The sequence below is a fragment of the Zalophus californianus genome, chromosome 3 (genome assembly GCF_009762305.2).
Source record: "Zalophus californianus isolate mZalCal1 chromosome 3, mZalCal1.pri.v2, whole genome shotgun sequence".
Lineage (NCBI taxonomy): Eukaryota > Metazoa > Chordata > Mammalia > Carnivora > Otariidae > Zalophus > Zalophus californianus.
The window spans coordinates 143,044,808-143,070,913 of NC_045597.1; the positions used below are offsets into that span (position 1 = coordinate 143,044,808).

The 26,106-nt window shown below is 36.4% G+C and overlaps 1 long non-coding RNA gene and 1 other non-coding gene across 2 annotated transcripts in view; one reads left to right on the plus strand and one right to left on the minus strand.

Annotated features, from left to right (window-relative positions):
- LOC113920538 overlaps positions 1-26,106 on the plus strand; it is a 478,451-nt gene that overhangs the window by 446,976 nt on the left and 5,369 nt on the right. The window contains exon 4 of the long non-coding RNA XR_003519304.2: positions 6,629-6,793. This is a non-coding gene — a long non-coding RNA (uncharacterized LOC113920538). The remainder of the gene's footprint in view (positions 1-6,628; positions 6,794-26,106) is intronic.
- Positions 8,503-8,645, minus strand: LOC113921074. The gene has a single exon (XR_003519489.1). It is a non-coding gene; the product is annotated as a U4 spliceosomal RNA (small nuclear RNA).

The following is a 26,106-nucleotide window of genomic DNA, read 5'->3' on the forward strand; positions in this document are numbered from 1 at the left end:
AAAATGTATGAATTGTGAAACCACCATTAAGAAACTCTTCCTCCATTACTATTATCACCATTACTTCTCTGTCATGTATTAGCTACTTAAATTCTATCTAGTAAAGCAGTAGTATGAATGGATGGATGCCTTGTTGTTTACTTAAGCAATAATTCCTCAAAAAATATGCAATACACATGCACAAATTTACATGCTTTACCTCCATTACACAAACCCTTCTTCAGGAGACACACCACACGCTCCTTAACTCTGTGCTTATTTTTGTAATTTGAAAGCTACCACAGTGACCCACACACTCTCTTGTCTAGCCAGTTACAAATAAACAACTCCCTTCCCCTCCCATCCTCACTCTCTATTAATTCTTCCTCATTTTTGTCATGAGCCTTCTGAGTGAAAAGTGATTGTTGACATTCTACCAAGCAGTGGAATAAATATGGGCTTTGAGTAGAAAAACCTGTATTTGAATCCACTCTTTACTAGACATTAAAAGCAGAGCATGCTGCTTAAACTCTAGGGCCCTCAACAGTGTCAAGTATAAAATAAGAGGGAATTTCACATGTAAAAGTGTATGATAAAGATTAGTAATGTAAACCCCCAGCAATGCATCTACCACATCGTGGGTGTTTAACAAATGTTAGTTTACTAGGCAAGACTTGGCCCCTCTAAACTTCAGTTTCCCCAGCTATAAAAGTAAGCATTCATGATATTAACCCATGAGGGTGTTGTGAGATGAAATGAGGTAATGCTTAGCACAGGGCATGAATAGTGAGAAGCTAGTCAATGGTAGCTGCTTGTGATGTTGTTAATCCCTCACGAGAGATATGATTTATGAGATTCTCAAACATAGTTGTCTCTCTTTTTTTAATCAACCTCAGGGTAGATCTGCCTTTCTCAAAATTACATGAGATGTCCAGAAAAGTCTCCATTGGTCCTGGAGTTAGCCTCGCCCGCTGTGCAGGGGCTTTAACATACACCTTGCCAACTTGTCATTCCAGCCTTGCTATAAGACTTCTTTCCTTAGTCACTGAGTATCTGTGGTAGTGAGTTTTACGTGTCAACTTGGTTAGTCTTTTAATCAAACACTAGTTGTGTGAAGGTATTTCTGTAGAGATGATTAACATCTACAACCAGTTGACCTGACCTTAAGTAAAGATTATCCTTCATAATCTGGTTGGGCTTCATCCAAGCTGTTGAAAAGCCTTAAGAGTAAAACTGACGTTTTCCTGAGGAAGAAGTAGTTCCTTCTGTGCACTGCAGTGTCTGTTGCACAGAGGTTTCCAGCCCACTGGCCTTTGGATTCCGTACTAAGCTAGCCAGCCCCCACAATCATGTAAGCTGATTGTTTGTAATAAATCTATTAGTGAACCCTGCTTCTACCTCCTCTCAGTAGAATTCTGTTTGATTCAATATCCTAATACCGGTATTAATCTATTTGCCTTCTATCTCACTAATTGCAATTTTAGAGGAACACATAGTTTGTATATTATGACTTTAAATTAGCCTTGAATGATATGCATATTAAAACTCTAATGAAATAAAGAAGATTGAATAAATAATCAGGGCCCATTTTTTGCCAGTAAATATGGTTTATTTCACCGAACTTCACTTGGATTTGCCCCAACCCACGTTCCCCACTCTATTCCTGCTACCCCTACTCTAGGCTAAGAAAAAAAATAAATAAATTGTGGCATTAGTTATTAGATGCTGAAAAGAATATGTATTTTATTTAAGATAAACATATGCAACAAAATCAAGTATTGTTAACAAAGAAAACAAACTCTAGGTTGAGAAAGAAAAAAATGAGGAAGGTTACTGACTTGTACATAAAAACAAATTTTTAGTACTTGTATAGATAGAACATTTCATGAAGCTACTTATAGTCATGACTCTAAAAATAGTGGGTAAATTACAAAACCATATATTCTTAAAACTTTAGATAAGGACAGGAGCCAATGGTGTAATATTTCCCCTCCTGTCTGCCTTGAAAAATCCTCACTTTGTACATATGCTGCTGTAGCTCTAATAGGATTTGTTACTATTTAATGGCTAAAATGTTTGCATAACAAGTATTATTGAGTGCTTACCTAACATGTCCTAGAAAGTACTAGTTCTCTGATCTTAGAATCCTCATTAAGTGATTTAAAAATACTATGGCTACAGAAAGCAAGGACCCATGGCTTTTTTTGTAGTTTCTTCCATTGGGCTGTTTGTCTTCACATGCCTTGCTCCCACATCTTCTTTCCTTCCTACGTCTCAGTTCTCTCTGTATGCCGTCTGGGGTCTTTTCTCTCTCTATTTCTTTCTCCTCTGATTCAAATTTACGTCTCTCCTCCTCGTCCTCTTCTTGTGCACTATTCTTTCCTTCCCCTTCAGGACAGTTTCACAAGCATCTCCGTCTTCCCTTCTCTAAGCACGTGAGCAACCCAAGAGGGACACGAGCCAGTGTTTCCCCCAGGGCTCAGAGCCACCCTTTGTCAGTTTGTATGTCTGCATCTGTTGGTACTTTGCGTGGCAAACATTGTTTTCTTTTAGTTCTACCTAGCACTGGAACACATGTCCTGTTTCAGGAGAATCCCCTGCTCCTCGGTCACTGAAGTCATGAGCCGATGAAGTCAGCCTGCCAAACGGCCACAGCCTCAGGGGATTTAGACTCCCGCAGGAGTGCAGACACAGAGTCTAGTTCTTCCGCTGTGGCGAGGAGCAGGCAGAGAGCAGTGAGGCAGGACAGTAGGTTTTTAAAGTTAGAGTCCTAGGCGGATCTTGCCTGTAGTTTGAATTTGGCTGTGTTCTCTTTACAGACCTTAGTTCTTTAGACTTTCTGTGAGTCCTGTGAGCTATGCAAGATCTTTCCAGTATATTCTTTTCTGCTCAATTTACCCAGTGTTGTTTCTCTTGTTACTAATCAAGAACCTAGTGTGACTAACATAATTTAAAGGTTTTCTACCATTTTCAGTGGTGTGTTGTGGTGTCTCCGTTAAATGATATATAGGGGATTAGGGGTAAATAGGCAGGGACTGTACCTGCTGTTTGAAAAGGCCTCTTTAGTCCTGGATATCCTGATACAGAGACCTGTACCACTTGACCGCTTAATAAATGGTAGCAACCTGATGACTGAGTTTCTAGAGCCTTGCCAGTAGTTTCTGCTGAGAGGATGATGGACAAACATTCCTAAGAGCACTCTGCCATTGGTTCCCTGAAATATTATTTGTAAGTTACTCACTGTGCCTGTGAAGCGAGACTACGTCAGACTTTGGCCTAGCTAAGAAGCATGTCAAACTACAAATGAGTGAGTACATATGAACTCCTTGAAAGAAATTATATGGAAATGACAGGTTTTGTGCTGTTAGTTATCATCAAAAAATGGTAAGAATTATTCTTCTCATTTATAAAATTAGTAAATGTCTGGGTCGCAAAACTTAGAACATATAGAAAAGCACAAAGAAGGAATAATAATTTATAATCCTAGGACTCAGAGTACACAGTTAATATTTTGTATAGTCACTAAACATTTTCTGAAGGCAGCAATATGTCTTTGCTGTTCTGACTGTAGAATTCTATAAAGGTTTGAAAGTTGCTTAAGTTCATAGTTTTTATTCATACAGAAATTTTCTTAATGTCATAGTATTTTTAATTCTAGAGGCCAAATTACATACAACTCTAGGGAATGAGTAGACATTAGTCAGCCTTCTTTGGTGAGTTTTTGGTGCTTCAGGCAAAGAGAAGGACAAGAAGCCAAAGTCTGTGGTTGTGGAGGAGAGGAGTGAGTTGTGTCCAGGGATGTGGACAGAGTTCAGCATGGCTGGAGGTCAGTGTAAGCACCACATCACAAAGGGCTCAGACATTTAATTTTACCCTGAAATGAGTGAAGATCCTTAGAAGGAATCTCAGCAGCATAGTAAGTTAATCAGATCTGCTTTTTTTTGAAATCTGACTCATCAGCAGTTTGGAGGGGACCGGGGATAGAGGGAAGAGCAACACCACGAGCAAGTTACTTCATCGTGATAGTCTAGCAGAAATGTACTTCATCGTGATAGTCTAGCAGAAATGCTAAGACAGACAAAAGCAGTGGCAGTGCCATGGAGACAGGGCAGAGACTACAAATCCCCGATGAACGGCCAGGAGAGGAATCACTGACTATCGGGATTTAAGGGTGTGGAGTGAAGAAGGCCACCTACTAACACACATGTGGTTGGTTACCCCACGCTTGACTGCAGAAGCAAAAGGAAGCTGCTTTGACATCCACTCTAAAATTCACTCTCTTATTCAAATCCCTTCATACAGAGACTGGGAAGAAAAGACAGTGGTTTAACTCACATTCTCACCTAACCTGTTCTTGCCTGGTTCCATCAGGAACTCTCAACTTGCCCCAGAGGAAAGTAATAAAACAAGTTCATACTAAGATATTATAGAGTGGTTTCAGATAATGTGGACCAAGGATTCCCTGTGTCAAAATTTCAAAGGGGTGGGGCCTGGATATCTGCATTTTAGCAAGCATCCAAGATGATTTTTATGCCCAATAAATTTTAATAATCACTATGACTGAGAGTTAACATCTCAACTCTCCCAGGATTATTTTAAGATAGAAACACAAAACAAAATAATCCGATTCCGTATGTGTTTATTCAGTCTGTTTCATGCCTGGCTAAAAGCTGTTTGCTCTTCCAGATTATACCCATACACAGGAGAACAGAGGGAGGGAAGAGAAGGAGGGAGGAAAAGAGGAAGGAAAAGATCTGTCCACTAGACAAAAAAGTAAAGAAGTGCTGCTACAATTTAAATATTCATCAGCAGATCAATACAAGAGGTTTTTTTTTTTTTTTTTTTTTTTTTTTGGAGTGTTGAGTGAGGTAATTCCCCTCAGAAAGCCTTTACATCCCCATCCTTGGGCAAATGCCTACTCTGTTACTATATACAAACCCTATCTTTTCAGGAGAAGTCAGAACATAAATTTTCCTAACTTTTTAAAGTAAATCCTAGAGATTTTCCCACCTGTTACTAGAGCCACAAATAGGACCCAATCCAGCCCTTCCATACACTTTTATTGCCTTTGTACTTGCAATTGTAAATAGTTTTGTAATGGCGTTCTAGATATTCTAAACATAATTGATTTTAACAAGGAATGAGCAGTAAAGCTCATTTCAGAGTCTTTAAGCTTTAAGTGGAAGTTCATAAAAAGAGAACTAAGAAATGTTGAAAAATTGATTGAATCTTATAAACCAATGTGTGATCTAAAATAAAAATTCCACATCACAAAACAATTGTCTCTAGTGATTTAAAAGGGAAAAGTTAAAAGTCTGATTATTTCATTCTTAGCTAAACAGGGAAGAGTTGACTACACCACACCAACAGTGTTTAAAACAGAAAACATATTCAACATCTGTCTAAGCACAGTTGGAAGGAGATCTCCTTGAAAGTATTTTGTATGCATTTTAGATTGCTTCACATTATCGAGGGGCTCTATTTCCCCCGATATATAACTACCTATCTAAGGTGCTGAACAGCTTTATAGGAGGATTGGGCTATAGCTGAAAATATGAGAAATTCAACAGATATAAAAACCTGGCTTAGTTTTCATTGCTATTGTAATAGAGTTATGCTAGATCATTTTAAGTTAATAGAGCAAAGTATTTTTAGAAATTACTGGACCTTAAATAGATTCTAAAGCAATAGAAATAAGATTTGAGGACTTTAAAAAATGGGAAAAGATTCACATTTACAGCTTTGTCATAATGTGAAAGCATCAGAAGAAATTTTGCCTTATTATGATGTTTAAAAATCATAATAAGGCGAAAGATTTATATTCTGGTTTCTCTTCAGATCGCATAAATCTTTCACCTTATTATTTTTTAAACAGTGACCCCTTTATTGAGTATAAGATGAGCGTGACAAAGAAAACTTATCTCAAGATAAGTTGATGGTTGATTTTCTGTAACATTAATATGAGCATTCATGTCTAACTCCTGCCCTCCCAGTTGACTAGTGAAATGGAAAATAGAATATAAAAATGGGAAAGCAAGTGAAAATTAGGAGAATGAGATATCCATGTCCAAAAACTTTGAGAGATTTCTGCAGTGTAAGTGCAGACAAGGAATATATCTAATGAAGGGCAGGACAGTTTGTAAATCCCTACCTGTGAAGTCATGCCTTGCAGGAGAAGCAAGTACAAAAGACTTCAACATCCTCCCACCCCCATCCTAGCCCACCCCACTGCCACACAATTACCCCAATTCATAGGGGCAAAGATTGGAGACAGACACCCAAGTGACTGTGTCCACATTATCTGGAGAACCCTTGATGTTGCTCACTCCCCCATCCCGCCGCCATACAAACACCTTTGATGTGGGCTATCAAGTCAGGCAAAGAGCTGGCATATGGCTATGATGACCTTTCATCAAGAGGACGTAGACAAAGATAAGTACATGAGAGAAATGAAGGTTGAAACAGAATACCTCAGCAAATTTCTGGCTGCCATATCAAAGGGAAAGGCACCCTCAACCAGAAATAAATCTTTCTGCTGCAGCTGGCTCAGCCTCAGGTGCCATCCAGGCTGGTCCCAGAAAAGTGAAATTCTGAAATAGCAAAGTAACACTACTGTAAATCTAAATTTTCTTTTTCTCCTTTTATCTAGATCTATTGGACTAAAATAGGAATCCAAGCACTCTTACAAAACCAACCTCTGCTCCTGCCTAGACTATAATAGAACTTGTTCTATAGTGATGATAATGATGATGGTTATGATGGCGATGGAAGCAATGATGATAATGGCAACTACCACTCACTGAGCAATTACCAGGTACATGGCACTATGTTAAGCTTTCTCTTGTATTTAGTTAATCATTACAGTTCTATTAAGATAGATGCCATTATAGGCATATTTTATAAATAAGGAATCTGAGTTTGGAGAGAACTAGTAACTTGCCCAAACTTATATCTAGAGAGAAGCAGAGTTAGGATTTGAATTTAGGATGAGAAAACAGAGGAACATCACTGAATTCAAGAGGTAGTATCTACTCTGAGGAATCAGAGCAAATGAGAGAATGAAGAAAGCTAAAGTTTGGAAAATCTCTAACCCATGTTCTGTAAAGGATGTTATACTTATAAAGTTGGAGGACACAAACATAAAATTAGGATAATCCAAGATCTGAAAGGTCTAAATGCATTTAAAGAAAGAACAAGTTTTTTTTTTATTAAAAAGTGCTATGGAGGCAGAGCATAATAGATTTTTAAAAATTAAATCAGTGTTAATTAAATCAAGATCTTGGAAAAGAAGTAAAATAATGAGAGAAAGAATAAGAGATGTGAAGAACAGATCTGGGAGAGGCAACGTACAAATAATAGGCATCCAAGGAGTAGATAGAGAAAGCAAATAATGAGAAGAAAAAATGTCTTAAAAAACGATTTGTATCTGGGGCATCTGGGTGGTGCAGTTGGTTAAGCATCTGACTCTTGGTATCAGCTCAGGTCATGATCTCAGGATCATGAGATCAAGCCCCACATCAGGCTCCATGCTCTGCTCTGTGTGGAGTCTGCTTCAGATTCTCTCTCCCTCTTTCTCTGCCCCTCCCCCTCCCACTTGTGTATTCTCGCTCTCTCAAATAAATAAATCTTAAAAAAACAAAGATTTGTATCTGAAGAGGGCAAAAGATCTAGAGAGGAGAAATACAAAAAGATCTGCACAGATATGAGAGAAAAATCATAGATAGGAAACAAAGATTTCCTACAAAAAAAGTATAGTCTAGCAAAGAAAGAGAGAGAGAGAGAGAGAGAACTAAAGGAAAATTTTATTAATAAAAATCTAGAGGGTGAAGGGAATAAAAGATTGTCACCCAAGAATTCTATACTGCCAAATTGTTGCGTATGAGCAAGGGTAATTAGAAGTTATGCTCATAGATGGAAGGATCTAGAAAATCCCACATATGCCCTTATTGAAAAAATTTTTTTCTCATATAATTAGTTTTCTAGATTAAGATTTAACCAAAGTAGAAAACATAGGAATAAGGAAACAATGGTATTAAGAAAAATATTGTGAACAACAAAACCAGTAGAATATAAATAACTGTGATAACTATAATGGATGAATTTCTGTTGCAGTAACAAATCACCACAAACTTTATAGCTCAAACAATACAAATTTATTATCTTACAATTCTGTAGGTCAGAAGTCTGCCATGCATCTCACTGGGCTAATATCAAGGTAACAACAGGGCTGCATTCCTTTCTGGAGCTCTAGAGGAGAATTTTTTTTTTTTTTTTCTTTTCCAGCTTCTAGAGGCTGTCAACATTTTTTTTATTCATGATCCCCCTTCATCTTCAAAGCCAGTAGTGTTACATTTCTTTGACTGTTCTTCTATAGTACCATCTTCCTCTGACTCTCTCCTGCCTTCCTCTTTTTAAAGGACCCTTGTAATTGGCTTAGACACAATAGGATAGTCCTGGAAAATCTTGCCATCTTAAATTTCATACGTTAATTACATCTAAAAGTCCCTTTTGCCGTGTAAGGTAACATATTCATAGGTTCCAGGAATTATAACATAGATCTCTTTGGAGGAGAGGGGAGTTTTCTGCATATCAGGTATGGCAATAATTAACAATAATCGTGCCTCGGATAAACCTCATTGCCTACGATACTGCCACTGTGCAAAACTCAGATATGGCAATAAAATGATGTAAGCATTCAACCTATTCTTAAATTTAGTAATTGTAAAAATTAGTAGTTTAACTCTTATTCTAAGATTTCTTGATTATCTGTTTTCCTCAAATATTTCTTTTGACTTTGGCCTTTAATGTTCCTGTTCTTGACTTTGCAAACTGACTCTTCCAAGTTCCTATCTTTTTTTTTTTAAGGTTTTATTTATTTATTTGGCAGAGAGAGACACAGTGAGAGAGGGAACACAAGCAGGGAAAGTGGGAGAGGGAGAAGCAGAGTTTCCGCGGAGCAGGGAGCCTTATGCAGGGCCTGATCCCAGAACCCTGAGATCATGATCTAAGCGGAAGGCAGACGCTTAACAACTGAGCCACCCAGGCTCCCCTCTAAGTTCCTGTCTTTGGCTTTGAAACCTGGCACTGGTTTATCTTCTTCTAAGTTGGGGTGAGAATAGACAGTCCTATGGTAGGACAGTATATAATATCAGACTCCTATGTAAAACCTAGAGATAGAGATGAAATTAAACTGCCTATCATTACATATACTCTTCCACCCTTAGATAGGTTAAGTGAAAGAAAGGAGACAGGAGGTTTGTATACTTACAGAAAAGTAAAGGAAATTCAAGAAAGCCCGGAATATGACAAAAGTAAATACAAACTCATATAATACTAACCAAATATAAATTATAAGATTATTCTTAAATTTTTCAATTGGTTTGGTCTACATTTAAAACATTACATCATGAACCATCTGTAGTTTAAATTGATAGAAAAGTATGTATTCATATAAAACATAAACATATACATACATATTTACACATGGGTATATATAGATATATATGTACTGTCTATATAAGTTATTAAGGAATAAATAAGGTTTGGGCTCAGAAACTATTACTTGAAGCAGTTTTTCATATGCTGTTGCTCAAAGGGTGGAACTAAGTGGAACATAAACATAAGTTATGCTTGAAAACCTGCTTTGGCTAAAACCCTGAATTCTTTTTAACTGATGAAAGAAAAATGGAATTACAGTATATATTTCCAATCCAGTTTAAAAAAAAAAAGTCTTCTGCCTGTTAAAGGAGATCATTATTTGAAACCTAAATCTGTTGATATTTTTGTTGGACATTAATTCATTAAAAGAAAATTCACAGGCAAGCCATTTTTGCCAGTTGTCGGGAAAGCAAACTGAAATAAATTGGCATGAGATGTTTTAGGCAAGAATGAGAACTGTGCTTCTTGCTGCCTTCCAACATGTATAGGAAAAAAATTGTGACATTATTTCCAAACTGGAAATTTTGGTCAGACTATACCCAGGCTTCTGCATTTTAAAGAAGTAGATCTATAAGGAAAGTATTGGCAGGGTTTTTAAACTATTACATATGTTTTAATGGAATATATTACTGGAATGATTAAATTTAAAGCCACATTTTGTAATGAACTCTGGGTACTTGTGACAGAGGTGGTAGGAACCATGTCATAAGACAAATGAGTGAATGAATGGGAAAACTTTCATTTAAAGATAAGAAGAGTGTGGAGCAGATTTATTCTGCATTGTTCTCTGAGCTAGATGTCTCCTAATTGCCACTTCAGAACCACTCTACCTTTCTAGACCCTGTGGCCTACAATTGCTACAATTTCTACACTCTACAACATCTAGACCAGAATAAGCAATCTTGCTCTATAAAGGGCCGGATAGTAGATATTTAGACTTTGTGGGCTTGCAGGCTATATGGTCTCTGTCACAAATATTCATCTCTTCCATTGTAGCACAAAATCAGTTATTGGCCAACATTTTATATCTATATCTATATCTATATAGATATAGATATAGATATAGATATAGATATAATGCTGTGGGCCTGTTCTAGACTCCAGCCTACAATTCCCTGTAGGAAAGTGAGTCTGGAGTATGTAGACTATAGATGATTAGCCTTTGTGATGTGGGGAGAACTCAGAAAATCAGATTCTTAGAGTACCAGGAAAAAAGTCTCGTTGCAATAGTATAAAGGCAGAGTTCTCTTTTAAATTATAAGAAAGTTCTGCATGGAGCACTGGGTGTTATGAACAAACAATGAATCATGGAACACTACATCAAAAACAAATGATGTAATATATGGTGATTAACATAACAATAAAAATTAAAAAAAATTATAAGAAAGTTTTCAGAACTGTGAAAAGACTCAGTTGTCCAGAAAAATAAGGAATCATTCTGAAGAATCATGTTTTAAGCCCCTTAGATATACATATGTTTATGAAATAAGAAAAAAACAAACAAACAGAAAAACCATGAGGGGCAGGATCCCTGACAAAGCTTCATTCCAAGACCAAGGGACACAAGGCCTGCCTAAGAATGAGGCCTGAGCAGGACAACAGAGAAGCCCACTATCACTGCCATAATAAGTTTAGAAGATACCAAGTAACAGGCAACAAATTTCTGTCCCTGAGAAAAAGGTTGACTCCCCCCATGAGATCCAAGCACAGAGAGAAGGCTGAAGGCTGAGAGTGGAGCAAGAACATTGAAGAAAAACCTTCTGGAAACACAGCTCCCAAGATAACCCTGAAGGAAACAATAGCAACAATAAAACTCAAACCAAAGCTCAAAGACTCAGTAGATTGACTCAGCCGCCCACACTATTGATCTAACAGAAGAGGCATACACCTTTCCCAGCATAACTATTATTTGCCTCAGTCCCTACTTGTGCCATACACAGTGACTGGTATTCAGTTAAAAAATAAATGTACATAAGGCACAAATGAGAAAAAAGAACCCACCATCAAGAGACAAATCAAATAACAGAACCAGACTCAGAAGTGACACAAACATTGGAAATATCATGTAGGAAATTTTAAACACCTATCATTAATAAATAATAAGTTATAACTTCTAGTAGAAAATGTAGGCAATAGGCCTAAACAGATATGGAATTTAGCATAAAGATGAAAGCTACGGGGAAGAGTCAAATAGAAATGCTAGAAAGACCTTTTTAAAATGATGGTGAAATAAAGTTTTGAGACTAAAGGATAAGTCTGTCAATTAATATTAGCAGACCTGTACCACAAGAAATTTAAAACAAAAAAAAAAGTCTTCAGGAGAAACGAATATGATACTAGACAGAAATTGGAATCTACACAAATGCTTGCAAATGAACAACTCTAGGAATAGTTAAAATGAAGATAATTATAAAATACAGTTGATCCTTAAACAATGCAGAGGGTAGGAGTGCTGACCCCATGTGCAGTCAGAAATCCACATGTAACTTTTGACTCCCCCAAAACTTAACTACTGATAGACTACTGTTGACCAGAAGCCTTACCGACAACATGTTTAGTCAATTAACACATATTTTGTATGTTATTGTATTATATGCTGTATTCTTGTGATAAAATAAGCTAGAGAAAAGAAAATGTTGAGAAAATCATAAGGAAAGGAAAATACATTATAGTACTATATTTATTAAAAAAAAAATGTGTATAAGTGGACCCATGCAGCTCAAACCCATTGTTCAAAGGTCAACTATACATCTTTCCTTACTTTTACATGCTCTGGAAGATGATTACATGTTGAAAGAAAGCTAGTAGCAATGCATTAGGGGTTTATAACATATGTAAATGTAAAATGGATGACATCAATAGCACAAAAGATGGGAGGGAGGAGTTGACAATGTGGTGTTTTAAGAATTGCACTCTAAATGAAGCAGCCTAATATTTGAAAGTACATTGTTATTAATGGCATACAAGGAAAACTCTGGGGCAACCACTAAATTTTTTTAAAAAGGTATATATAATAAGCTAATCATGGAGATAAAATAGAATTATGTAAAGTACTCAATCAAAATTAAGCCAAGGAAAGGAGACAAGAAAGAACAAAGAACGGATGGAATAAATGGAAAACAAATAGCAAGGTGGTAGATTTCAATTAAACTATATCAATATTTATACTTTATAAAATGGTTTAAATACACTAATTAAAAGAGATTGTCAGATTGGATAATGTCTTAGTCTGTTTAGGCTGCTATAACAAAATACCATAGACTGGATGGCTTATAAAATTGACAAAAATTTGTTTTTCACAGTTGTGGAGACTGGGAGTTCAAGACCAAGACTCTGTCAGATTTGGTGTGTGGTGAGAGAGAGAGCACAGTTCCCAGCTCATAGAACAGCCATCATATGGCAGAAGGGGTGAATGAGCTCTCTGGAGTCTCTTCTATAAGGGCACTAATCCCGTTCATGAGGGCAGAGCCTACCAAAGGCTCACCTCCTAATACCATCACACTGAAGTTTAGGATTTTAACCTATGAATTTATAAGGGACACAAACATTCAGTCTTTAGCAGATAAAAAGCAAGATCCAACTTTACTTTGTCTAGATGAAACCATTTAAGTATTAAGAAAAATGTAGATTAAAAGCAAAAGAATGCAAACTATGCCAACACTATGCCAACACTAATTAAAAGAAAGCTGGAGTGACTATATTAATATCAAACAAATAGACTTCAGGTCAAGGAAGACTACCAGGAAAAAAGAGGACACTACATAATAATAAAGGGTGCAATTAAACAATAAGACATAGCATTTCTAAATGTGTATGCATTTAACAACAACACTTGAAATTACCTGAAGCAAAAACTGAGAGAATTAAAAGGTGAATTAGACATACCCACAGTTAATTTTGGAGACTTCAGTGCTCCTCTCTCAAAAATCAATGGGAGTAGACAAAAAACCAGAGGGATACAGAAGTCTTGAAAGACACTATCCATTAACTTCATCTAATTAACATTTATAGAATTCTCCATCCCATAATAGCAGAGTAAACATTTTTTTCCAGTACTCATGGAACATTCTAGTGTAGACCATATTCCAATATGTAAAGCATATGTTAACAATTTTAGAAGAATTTAAATCATATAATAAATTCTTCATAACAGAAGTAAACTAGAAATCAGTAATTCAAAGACATTTGCAAAATATTCTAATATCTGGAAATTAGATAACACACTTTTAAACAATCCTTGAGACAAAGAAGAAATCACAAGGGAAATTACAAAATATTTTGAATTTAATGAAAACACATCATATAAAACTTTGTGAGATGTTGCTTAAGTGGAGCTTAAAGAGAAATTTATATGTTAAATGCTAATATTAAGGAATGGAAAAGGTCTTAAATCTATTATCTAAGTTTCTACCTTAAGACATTGCAAAGAGAAGAGCAAATTAAGTTCAAATTATGTTAATCACAAACATAAAAACAATAAAATGAAGACAAATACTGGTTTTGATCAATGAAAGGATAAAATTCTAGCCAGGCTGATTGGGGGGAATAAAAGAAGACACAAATGACCAACACCTGGAATTGGTGTTGGACACCAACAGGTTGTGTCCTGTTGGACACAAAGGACAGTAACAGGGTCTATGTCCTTCAATTTGACAACTTGGAAGAAATGAACAAATTCCTTAAATAACACAAACTACTAAAGCACATAGAAGAAAGAGATAATCTGAATACTGTATCTATTAAATAAATTAAGTTCATGGTTAAGAAGCTTCCAAGAAAGAAGACCTCAAACCTAGATGATCCCACTTGCAAATTTTATCATGTTTTTAAGGAAGAAATTATGACAACTCTACAAAAACTTTCCAAGAAAATGAAGTTAAAAGAACATTCCTATCTTGTTTTATGAGGCCAGTATTACCCTGGTATCAAAACCAGACAGAAACAGTACAAGAAAAGTACAGAATAGCTTTCATGAATATATAGAGAGAGCAAAGTGACAGAACCAAATGAGATATATTCCAAGAATGCAGGGCTAGTTCAACATTTCAAAATGAATCAAAAAGGCAAAGCTATGTTGATAGAAAATTGATCAGTTGTTGCCAGGGGCTGGGCTTCTGCTTGGGCTTGGGGGAGGAGTTGACTACAAAGGAGCCTAGAAAAATTTGGGGTAGGAATGAAACTTACATATCTTAATGGTTGTGGCAGTTATATGACTATATACATTTGTCAAAACTCATAGATCTATATGCTAAAGAAGGTGACTTGTTGCATGTAAATTATACCTCAGTGACTCTGGCTCAAAAAAAAAAAATGTCACCTTACATTCAAATGAAATAAGTAAACAACAAATTTATTTTTGCAAATATTTATTGAATGTTTGCTATGTAAATGACACTATTTGAGGACTATTATCTAGACATACCTTTTTCTTTTCATTTTCTTTTCAATAAAACATGAATTCTCTGTGACATGCTGATTTTTTCTAGTACATTTCCTCATTGACATCAAGTATTACCTTAAAGGCTCAATTAAAGTACTAGTTAAGAAAGCTTTTTCTACTTTTTCTTTTATTCTAAATTCTCTTCTTTTTGTGACAAACTGTAAACAGTAGGTAAAATCACAAACATCAACAACACCATTTTATTTGTTTTAAAAACTATGTCAGAAATTCACAGTGAAGTAAATCATGTTTTTATTCCTAGTCTATTATTGGGAAGGAAAATTCTTATTCTAACCATCATTTGAAAATTAAGATAGATAAAGCTTTTCTTATACAATGCTTTTGACAATTAGCATGCTATCATATGGAAAGAGAAGTAGGAGTATGAACATCAGAAATGATGCAGGGACTTTGAATTACTTTTTTTTCATGCAGTGCATTGTTAAATCAATCATCTCACACAATAACCCACACTCAATATACTATAAAACTCATTACCATGATTTAGAAAGAAGTGAGAAATGTTAGTTTATCCTTTAAGTGCTAATGCTATAATACTTGGCGTCATTTTAATAAGTTGCCTTGTGACTTATTCATCATCTAGCTTTCATTGAAAAAAAAAAGATATCTCAGGTATTACCATGCACTGAAGTAGATAAAGAAGAATTTTTGGAAATAAAGCAAAACTCTATATAGAATTCCTTTCTAGACACATATTTGGAGTAACAAATTATATATGAATTTAGAGTTTAAAATGTATTTCAAAAGAATATAACGTGTTCTCATGCCTGAAGCTCTCTATGCCATATGTTTTGGTTGATGCAGGCTGAAATTTGTTCAAAGGAAGATAAATATATTTAATATTGACTAGTGTGAATTGGGCCATCTCTCTGTTTCACAGTACACAATTGATCATCATCTGTTTATATTTCTGCTTTGCATGAAAGGGAAGAAAAACTCCACAAATTTCATTTATTTTCATTTTTATTATTATACAAATATTTTAGAAATTATAATTAAACACCAAATAAAAGGACAGCATTTATTCATGATCCTGTCACCTCAACAAACTTTTTAATTTTTCATTATCCTTTTGAGGCCTTGACAATATGCAATAAAAATTTTAACATAGTAGTAAACATAGCAGCAAAACCATTTATTTATCCATTCATTTGCCAAATATTTATTTTTTTTAATTTTATTTATTTATTTGACAGAGAGAGAGATAGTGAGAGCAGGAACACAAGCAGGGGGAGTGGGAGAGGGAGAAGCAGGTTTCCTGTGGAGCAGGGAGCCCGATAGTGCAGCTCAATCCCAGGACCCTGGGATCATGACCTGAGCTGAGGGCAGACACTTAACGACTGAGCCACCCAGGCACCCCTCGCCAAATATTTATTAAGTGCCACCATCATTTCAGGAGTTTGTGATATATCAGACCCCAAAAATCTCTGCTTTCATGTAGATTAAATTCTGGGAGATTGAAGACAATAAAAAAGAAGTAAATTTGTATAACTGTTAGAAGATGAGAAGTATTTTGGTTAGAAAATAGAAGATGAGGGTGTCTGGAGTCCCAGAGCATGGGTAGGGACATTACAGTTATAAAGAGCATAAACAAACAGAGTAGGTCTCCTTGAGAAGGCAACATTGGAACAAAGACTTAAAGGAAATGGAGCAGTTAGCCATGTGGTTTTCAAGGGTGAGAGAGTTCCAGACACAGGACGGAGCCAAGCAAAGGCCTCTAGGCAGGAACAGAACAGGAGGCCAGTGTGGCTGAAGTGCAGGGAGCATTAGGGAGAGGCAGGAGGTAAAGTCAAAAGTCAGTGTGGGTTGTGTAAGACTGTTGAATCACAGACCTGTACCTCTGAAACAAACAATACATTATATGTTAAAAGGAGAAGAAGAAGAAGAAGAAGAAGAAGAAGAGGAAGAGGAAGAGGAAGAGGAAGAAGAAGAAGGAAGAAGGAAGAAGAGGAAGAAGGAAGAAGGAAGAAGAAGAAGGAAGAAGGAAGAAGAAGAAGGAAGAAGAAAGAAGAAGAAGAAGAAGAAGAAGATAGCAGGAGGGGAAGAATGAAGGGGGGAAATCGGAGGGGGAGATGAACCATGAGAGACTATGGACTCAGAAACAAACTGAGGGTTCTAGAGGGGAGGGGGTGGGGGGATGCATTAGCCTGGTGATGGGTATTAAGGAGCGCACGTACTGAAGGGAGCACTGGGTGTTATAGGCAAACAAGGAATCATGGAACACTACATCAAAAACTAATGAGGTAATGTATGGTGATTAACATAACATAATAAAAAAAAAAAGTCAGTGTGGGGCGGGGTCAGGGTAGACCTTGGCAGGCCATTGTAAGGCCTTCAAGTTCTTAGGTTATATAATTATCTTTTATTCTTGTTGCCTATTTTTTCCCACTTACCAATCATATCAGAAGCATTTTCTATATCATTTCATCCTCTTGACTGGCGAATATATGGCATGATAGAGAGAAAATAATTCCCCAAGTGTTATTAGCCTGACCAGTGGAGCATAACCAACACTCTGTACAAAACGATAGATTGATGGATGGATAGATAGAGATATATGGATGTATATCCATCTATACAAACCAGATAGATTCTATTTTTGGACTCGCTCTTCTTTCTCTCAATTTATCCTTTCCCATTTCCATTACCACATATAGGTGCCTAGAGGGGAAAAATGACTGTTCTCATATTCATATACCTTAAAGTATGAGGGACTTGATGTTTCTTTTTTTTTTTTTTTTGCTAATATTGTTTTTTATTATGGATGTGGGAGAGGCAATGTTTAACACAAGAGGAAAGTGCAAAGAAAGAATTTCAGACATTAGAACCTTCTGCCATCATGTGTAAGGAAGACTATTTAACATATGAGTCCTTAGTAAGCCAGTGTGCTTCCCTCCTATGAATGTGTGTGGCTAGAACCGGAATTCCATCCAAAGGTGACTGTTGAAAGCCATACAATTTTGAGTCATATATTCTTTCCATTATAGCTTTAAGAAATTCTGTCCTCTTCCCAGGAGATAGTATTAGAATTGATCTGTCTCACGCCAGTGTTTCATATCTCTGTGCTAGCTATTCTGAGGGCTTTCCTCATTTTTCCAAAACTATTGTCAGTATCCTTTGTATACACAATAAATAGAAACCAGAGCCTACTCATTACTATGAAATGCTTTCATGATCTCATATTATTATTTCTTTTTAGATGCAGCCAGCTAAAATGTGTTTTTGAAATGTGGCAATTAAACAACAGATCCCAAATTTCCCTTTTCACTTTCAAGTGACTGTTTAATTAGATGATTTACTATTTAAATGCTACCCAACCTATGTGACTGTTCATTATATTTATTTCCAGTGTAAATATAAACGTAAAAACAAAATTAAAAAAAGCTTAGGCTAAGTATTAGTTACCTAAAATTGAATGCGCTCATTTCATTTTGTGTTATTTTGGCAATTTCACATTAGATGTTTTCCTATGCAGAAGCACATTAGTCAATCGAATTAATCTCCTCACATTTTCATCCTTTATTCTTCATAGGAATCATCATTCCCAAGAAGTACAAAGGAAATATTTCAGATTTTGTTATACTTGATAGCCATGCTATATTAGACAGTCATCTCCCTTTTAGTGCTGTCACGGCTGTCAAACTTGAGAGACTATCGGTTTGTAAAAACATAGTTTCAGTTCCTAAATAGGTCTCTACTTTATTCCATTGATAGAAGTGCATGGATTTCAGTACACTTACACTGTTTGTAGGAGGCAGAATTATTTTCTTAAACAGAATAGGTAACCTCCTTTTTCCTCATTTTTGCTTCTAAAACATTTCTCCTGCAGAAATGCCTTCTTCTTTGAAGTGCACTTTATCAGCCTTTCTTCTTTCTTTTCTTTCACCTACCAACTCCTGGCAACTGTCCTCCCCACCTGGATCCCATAGTTACTGGTTAACTGGAATACGTGACTCACTGTAATGGTCTTCATTCTGGTCATTTATTATCCACAACAGTGACCCATCCCACACCTGGCATCTGTTCCTTGGTATGCCCCCCTCAAAGGATTTTTTCCTCTTTAACTGCACTACTTTGAAAAATCTCTGTTTCAAGCATTCCCCTCTCTGACCTTCAGTCTTTTCGATTCTGTTGCTCTGTGCTTGAGTTCTGGCAACTCTGACCACATCGGGTCCTCCAATCCATTCACCCAACTATTCTTCACTTTCAGTCACCTCCATGTCCTCTCACTTTTCCTTATCCAGCTTGGATTCTGGGTCTATTAAAATAAACACACCTTTTCCCTCAATACCTTTCTTTGCCTCTCTATAAATCCAAAAATTCTCTTACTCTTTACCTACATCAATAAATCTTAATGGCCATTCATACACTGCTAGGTAATTATACTTCTTTAAAAAAACTGCCTGCCCTAGTCTCTGAAATGAATACTTCAGATCTGTTCTTTTTTTTTCTCTCTCTCTCCCTCTTTGAGTTTCTGATACCTGTCCCCATTTTCATCTTGGCCAATCGCTGTCTCATATTTAGAAAGAAAATTGATGCTATCAGATGAGAACTGCTTCCTCTTCCTGTAACCAAATTCATATTACATCTATACCCCAATTTCCATTGAAATAGAAGAAATGTCTTTCTTCCATTCTAATGTTAACCCTCCATTTGTGTTCTGGATTAACCTCCCTTCAGTTTTCTAAGGTAGTACCATGCAGTCCTTAAGAGTTAAGATACGTTACTTAACCTGTGTGCTTTGGGTTTCTCATCTATAACCTGGGGACAGTAACAGAAGGAGTAATTAGTATGTACAAAGTAACTAGATTAGAGTGGGGCATAGCAAGTACTTTACCAATGTTAACCATTTTTATTTTTTCTCAAAGTTTTATTCTGCAATTTTCCCCATTATCTCCTTCATCATTTCCTCACTCTCACCTAGATCATCCCCATCAATTATACATAAGTAACTTAAAAACTTCCTCTAGATACCAAGAAGCTCTGCTTCCAACTATGCCCTATACTCCCTATATGTAATCACCATCTCCACTCCCTGTCTCCACTTCCTCATTTTCAATTCTCTCTTCAGTTCTCTTTAATCAAGCTTTTGAACCCAACACCGAAATAAATCTGATAAAGGCCATCATAACAGTGGTTGACATAGTTGACTTCTCCTTTTATCTTCAAACCCTCCATTTTATGGGATTTTCTTCTACTATACTCAGTAATACTTCTAATTTACCACTCATTCTAATTTATTTCTATTATCTATTTCCTGTTGGGAAACATTCAGCACATCTTGCAAGCAGCGGCACTGGCTGTCTTTGTTTCATACTATTCTTTCATGCATTTTTGTGTAGCAAATAGATGGTGTCTCTCCTCAGTACAAAGGGTAGGTTTGTTTACTGCCCAGTACAATTAAAATATATATATATATATATGTGTGTGTGTGTGTGTGTGTGTGTGTGTGTGTGTGTGTGTGTGTGTTTCTCTGGGGTGGAAGTGAAAGAGGCTTACTGTCTATTGGAAAGATTTGAGTTTCCTAAGTTCACAGCTCCTCAGTTATGGCACAAAACCACTGCATACAAAGCATCCACCTGGACCCCTTTGCGTCACCTACCATGAAACTTGGGAGCGAGGGGAGCTGATGCAAACATGCCAATGCTCATGCTACCTGCTCTGTTTTGAGTAAAAAGCCCTTTGCTTTTGTCCCTGGAGACTCATGTCTTCTGCAAGGATTCCTGAAACTTTACCAAGCTAACTTGTTAGCTTTCAAAAACAGTAAAATCTCAGACCTTTCACAATTCTTGCCACTTAGTAGCCAAGTCTTCTATATGTTAGAATGTTTTAAGCTTAGCCCTTGTCATTTTCTTCTCTCTATTAACATGTTCTCCCTTGTCAATCATATGCAATATTCTGCCTTTAAATTGTTTCTACCCTGCTAACTCCCAAATGTCTGATTCCAGCCCTACCACCAAGCTCCAGATATTTAGATTCAATTTACTCTAAACGTTGACCTACCTATCTAATAACTGTCTTAAATTTAATATGGTAGGGGTGCCTGGGTGGCTCAGTCAGTTAAGTGTCCAACTCTTGGTTTCAGCTCAGGTCATGATCTCAGGGTTGTGGGATGGTGGAGCCCCATGTCGGGCTCCGCACTTGGTACGGAGTCTGCTGAGATTCTCTCCGTCTCTCTCCCCCTCTGTTCCTCTCCCCACTTGTAATCTCTGTCTCTCTCTCTCAAATAAATAAATAAAAGCTTTAAAAATAAATAAATAAATTTAATATGGTGAAAATAAAGTAATAATATTTAGCACTTTGTGCTATTCTCCTAAATATATTCATCCCCAAATATTTCTCCGCTCAGTAAATATCACTAATATCTACCCAGTTGTTTGGTTCAAAAACCTTGGTCCTATCATATTTAGCTCCAATTATAAAATAAATACCATCAGTGCTCATCATTCCACTACCATCACCTTGGTTTGAGTCTCTTAAAGCTTACATCTATAGTATAGCAGTAGACTCCTAATGACTTTCTTGCCCCTTTACAATTATCTACATGTCAACAGAAGTGTTTTTTAAGTGTTTTTTTTTTAAGTCGTAAGTCAAATGGTGCCACTTCTTGCTTAAAACTCTTAATTATTTTATTCGCAGTAGGATAAAATCCAAATTTCTTACCTTGAATCATACATAATTTCAAAACCCAGAGGCAAATGTATTTAATAATTGTTTCCTTCTAATCTTTTTTGATACTTTCGTGAATGAAATATTTATAGGTATAATTTTACCTCTCACTTTTTTAATTTAACAGCATTAATGTGAGAATTCCCTCATGGGGCTCCTGAATGGCTCAGTGAGTTGAGCGTCAGGCTCTTGATTTCGGCTCAGGTCATGATCTGAAGGTCCTGGGATCTAGCCCAGCTTCAGGCTCACACTCTGTGGGGAGTCTGATTGGGATTCTTCTACTTCCTCCCCCTCGGCCCTTCCCCCTGCTTGTGCGTGCTCTCTCTCAAATAAATAAATCAATCTTAAAAAAAATTCCCTCGTGTCATTAAAGTGCCTTATGATTCATAGTTTTAACAGCAGCACAATATTCCATCATATATGTGAAACATAATTTATGTAACTACCGTCCTAGTGTTGGACATCTGATTTTCCTGAAGTCAGAGAACAGGATCTCAGTTTGAATTACTGATAGAATCTTGTGGCACTTGCAATACTTGCAAGAAAATACATTTTCTAGCAAGAGTTAAAAAAGGAGGGTGCCTGGGTGGCTCAGTTGGTTAAGCGACTGCCTTCGGCTCAGGTCATGATCCTGGAGTCCCGGGATCGAGTCCCGCATCGGGTTCCCTGCTCGGCGAGGAGCCTGCTTCTCCCTCTAACCCTCCCCCCTCTCATGTACTCTCTCTCTCTCTCTCTCTCTCTCATTCTCACTCTCTCAAAATAAATAAATAAATCTTTAAAAAAATAGTGTTATATTTAAAAAAAAAAAAGAGTTAAGAAAGGAAGGTATAGGTTTGGAATGAGCCATACCTAGATAATTAGTTTGCAACTGAGGACTCTATAAATAAGTTGTTTGTTTACTTTATACACAGTAAGTATATGTACAGAGTTAAGTAGTTTTTATGGCATTTAAAATAACTGTTCTGAAAACAAGTTTTGGAAGAATTTCAAAAGAAGTAAAGTAATAAGGGGGAGCTGGGTGGATACATTTCTGAGGTGTAATCAGTATAAGACCTAAATGTCTTTAACCAGGATTAGTGTCTAAGACAGCAGGACCTGCTCTTACACTCAAATTGAATCATGTCAAAATTGGGGTGGTTTGGAGGAAAAGGATCTATCAAAAATCTATCCTGCCCATGGACTTCAAAATAAAGATGTATGTTTCAGTAATATTGACAAAGAATAAATTGTTACATTAGGATCATATTTATCCAGAATTTACCAGTGATAATTTTAACAAGCAGTGATACTATATTATATTAGGAACAAAGATTAGTGCCTTTTGACAACATGGATTTCTTCCTTGATTTCTGATTTAAAAAAAAAATCTGTCCAGGAAATGGTGATGGGTATTAAAGAGGGCACATATTGAATGGAGCACTGGGTGTTATATGCAAACAATGAAGCATATATGTATAAAAACATGAAATTCTGTTTATCTATTCAGGAAATTCAGAGATGCTTTAAAACAAATTGTTTCCTTCTAGCTTAAAAATCACAATCAAGGAAATGAGGATTAATACAAAGTATTCAGAAGCATTCTCATAGACAGAATCAAACAGTATAGCCTATGAGTAAAGGAAGAATAAAAAGAGAAGAAAAAAATCTATAAAATAATCACAAGATCCCAAGAGGCATGGGAATTTATTGTGGTGGCAAATGGCTCTATATATCTCATGTGAGAACTCCATGGTTGTTTAGTTGGACTTAAACAGTATTGTGATAGATGTTCACAGCACACTCCCTGAGTTACCAGGAATGGCTAAATCATCCTTGGAGTTTCTATCTAAAAAGGCACTTCAGGGGTGCCTGGGTGGCTCAGTCATTAAGTGTCTGCCTCCAACTCAGGTCATGATCCCAGGGTCATGGCATAGAGCCCCACACTGGGCTCACTTCTCAGTGGGGAGCCTGCTTCTCCCCCTCCCACTCCCCCTGCTTGTGTTCCCTCTCTTGCTGTCTCTCTCTCTGTCAAATAAATAAATAAAAATCTTAAAAAAAAAATAAAAAGGCACTTCAGAAAGGGTTCCAGCAAAAATGAATTCGTGTTAGAAATTTTAAGTCATATGCTTGACAGTAAGAGACCGTTTCATTTCCCAATGATGCCAGATAAGTAAGTTGCTACTATGACAATACCAGTCTTCCAGTATGTTAGCTCTTTCCTCACATGCTTAAAGACTTTTCCTATGTTATTATATCCTTTCAATTGAGGGGCATTCAGGGGATCACCTTCTTACAGTTAAGAAACCTTTACAGTTTTGCCAATATTGATTTTGGTAACAAGAGAACTCATCATTTAAAGAAGTCCTGTAGTTGGCAACTTCTTCAAAAAGTTAAAAACAGGAATTTCAGTCCCAGTTATATGCCCCAGGGAATGAAAAACATATATCCATATAAAAACATGTACATGAATAGCAGTCAAAACATGTTCATAATGGCCAAAAAGTAGAAACAACTCAAACAGTAAACAAAACTTGCTATGTCCACACAATGGAATATTATTCAACCATAAAAAGATTGAGAGATTGATTCATGCTTCAACATGGATAAATTCAAAACCATTATACTAAGCAAAAGAAGCCATACACAAAAGGACAAATATTATATGATTCTATTTATATGAAATATCCACAATAAGCAAATCCATAGAGACAGAAAAGGAAGTTAGTGGTTTCTAGAGACTAATAGGAGGGAATGGGGAGTGACTCTTAATGGGTGTGGAGTTTCTTTTGGGAGTGGTGAAAATGTTCTGAACTTGGAGGTGATAGATGCACAACTTTGTGAATAGACTAAAAACTACTGAACCTTACATTTTAAAAGGGTGGGTGTTATATGTGTGAATTATATCAATAAAAAAGTCATTTTAAATAAATTTAGATATTTCATGCATCAGCTCTTGATGTGAACCACACCCATGATTTATTTTTCCTGGTGTATGACACTTTTATAACAATCCAGAGGCTTCCAAATAAAGGGGTAGCTCTAATAAGGCAAAGTTATAAAAAAAAGAAAAGGGACAGTGATTTTAAGGACTAGTCATATCAATAAAATAACAATTAGTAAATTGTTAGATAAAATATGTGAGAATAGTAAGGACCCGATTGAATCAGTGCCTCCTCTTCTCTCTCCCTCCTCACTCACTCCTCACTCCCCCTTCTCCTTCCCCCCCCCCCCCCCAGTTACATACAGACTCCTGAGGGATATTTCTGTGGCAAAGTAAACATCTCTGCCAAGAAGCTGCAAGAGGGAGCTAAGCGCTTTCTTTGGTACTCTATTTCTTCCTGATTTATGCAGTTCAAATTAAGTATTTGATCTTTTAGCTACAAAGCAAATGCAACCCGGCCTGGGGATGCTGAAAATTGTTAATTAGGAAAATGACAGAGGGAAGGAGAAGAAATTTAGCAAGTACACTTAAGCTTTATATGCAGAAAAGTAATAAACTTCTACATAAACATCTGTGGTTTATGAGAGCACTGTATACTTTATTATTAAGCAAAAATCATGAGGCAGCAGAGAATACACTAATGATGGCATATATTTGCCAGAACTAGATAAATTGCCTGAGAATAGAAAGGTTACATTTGTTAATAAAAACATCATAAGATTATTTTATTATTTTCCCTCGGGGAAGGATTTTTCAGTATTTTACGGAGTGTAAAGGATTCCCTCTCCTCATTCACTGTTTCAAAGACCTTGTGTGTTTTTATCTAATGGAAAAATAACACTCATTCAACAGTATAAACTATTGTATAAACTCTGAGGCTTTTTCCTCCTGGGCCCTAGCATCTGAACCATGTGTAATTTGTAGCCCTGTCATCAAACTACTAAAAATTCCTCTCTTAATTCTCAGTTGACGTGAGTAGACCTAGAGAGTTCTGGGTAATTGTCACATTGGAATATTGCTTCTTTTGTGGAGTATTTTGTTATAATGATATGCTTGGTTACAGTGCCCAACCTGTTCAAGTTTGTCTGGGAGACATTTCCTTTTAGAAGAAAAATCATCTTTGTGAATCATTGCATCCATAAAATTTTGATAGTTGCTTATAAGATGGTCAACATGATTCAGCAAATTATGTGACAGTGTTTTGTGCTCAGATGTCTGTAAGGAATTATAAAAATGGTTGAAATGCTTGAGACATGGAAATCACAAAATAGAACTAATTTTAAACAGAAAGGTAAGAATTTATTCGGAACATCACTAAAAAGTTCCATATTCAGAAATTAAGACATGTGGTCAGTATTCTTTAAGGAAAGAAGAGGGAGTGCTCAGTCGGTTAAGCAGCTGCCTTCGACTCAGGTCATGGTCCTCAAGTCCCGGGATCGAGCCCCACATCAGGCTCCCTGCTCAGTGGGGAATCTGCTTTTCCCTCTGCCTCTGTTCCTCCCCCCGCTCCTGCTTGTGCTCTCTCTCATTCACTCTCTCTCTCAAATAAATAAAATCTCATAAAAAAAAAAAGGAAAGAAGAAAGAGTTTGTTAATTTAAAAAAGTGTCACTGCATAGCTGTTTTGTCAGCTCTATTTC